The following is a 1,451-nucleotide window of genomic DNA, read 5'->3' as shown; positions in this document are numbered from 1 at the left end:
AAAGCACTGATGGATGCACCAGGGAGGCCCTGGGGCATGGCCACAGCCCCTGTTTGGCACCAGTGGGTGCAGCTGGGATCACACCGGTGATGCAGGTGCATCCCAGCTCTGTTTCCAGCATGTTGGCCCCATCCAGAGGAGGCCACAAGGACAATCAGAGGGTTGGAGCACCTCTGCTCTGAGGAAAGGCTGAGAGAGTTGGGGTTGCTCAGCCTGGAGAAGAGAAGGCCCTGGGTAGGCCTCAGTGCAGCCAGGCAGGACCTGAAGGGGCCCAGAAGATGAGATAGTATTCAGCAGGGCCTGTGGAGACAGGAGAAGGGGGATGGCTTTGAACTGGAGGAGATCCATTTAGGTGAGATCTAAGGAAGATGTTTCTTTCCAGTGAGGGTGGAGAGGCCCTAGCACAGGCTGTGCACAGGGGCTGTAGATGCCCCATCCCTGGGAACACTGAAGGACAGGTTGGATGGGACCCTGAGCAGCCTGGTCTGGTGGAAGGTTGCTCAGGCTGGAATGAGATGATCTTTAGGGTCCCTGCTAAGCCAAACCATTCCAGGATTCCATCATTGTATGGTCTCCATCCCCCACTGTGGAGTGGCCCCAGAACTCACGTGATCCCACAGCTCCCAGAGCCATGATGTCACAGCCCATGTTCCCCCTGGAACTGCCAGTGCCCAGTGACGAGCACAACATACCCTGGGGGATGACCATGAAGAGACATCCCTGCTTCATGGGAGAAGTTCCACAGTTCAAGGAAGTCTGTGGAAAACTCTGCCATATGAAAGTTGGACTGGGCTTTTATAGTTATAAAGTGATGGACTGGTAGTCACAGATTTACAGGCCAGTGAGAAGATTATCTGTCAAATGCTGCTTCAAAAAGCAGGATGTGTGTTTGAGGTTTGGTGAACCAGGCTGGTTTTAGCACAATTCAACACCAAAACAGCACCCTGGTGCCAGCAGAAGTTGTATGAGAGCTTGTATTGTTTGCATTCTCTGATCTAGGTATTATTGGGTTAGAACATCCTGCTACAGAATCCCCCATGACTGCAGTCAATTATCTTTACCCTGTGAAGTGCTACTACAGGTACCTCTGGCCTCCAGGCTTTAACAGCATCCACCGTACATGTGCATGTTATTGCTGAGTATATTGGCATCATAGGTTGAAAGGAAATGTTGGAATTTTCTTTCTCTTCCCTAGGGTCCCATCCCCATCCCCCCCAACTATTTCTTCCGGAATGGGGAGAGTCGGGGAGGGGGGAGGGGGCAGGGCCGCACGCGGGGGGCAGCACAGGAGCGGAGAGAGGGGGAGGTCTTGCGGGGAAGCACGGTGGCCACAAGGTCAGCTGGGGTGTCCTTTGTTTGGGGACTTTTGGGGTTTGGTCCGGGACCGGACAGAGCAGGAGCCCGGTTCTTGGCTGCCTCTTTCTCTTTTCCTGAGAGGAAGTTTTTCCCCA

Source organism: Lepidothrix coronata, unplaced genomic scaffold, assembly GCF_001604755.1.
Source record: "Lepidothrix coronata isolate B3197 unplaced genomic scaffold, Lepidothrix_coronata-1.0 Scaffold266, whole genome shotgun sequence".
NCBI lineage: Eukaryota > Metazoa > Chordata > Aves > Passeriformes > Pipridae > Lepidothrix > Lepidothrix coronata.
The sequence above is the reverse complement of the archived record's forward strand: the minus strand, read 5'-3'. Positions refer to the sequence as shown.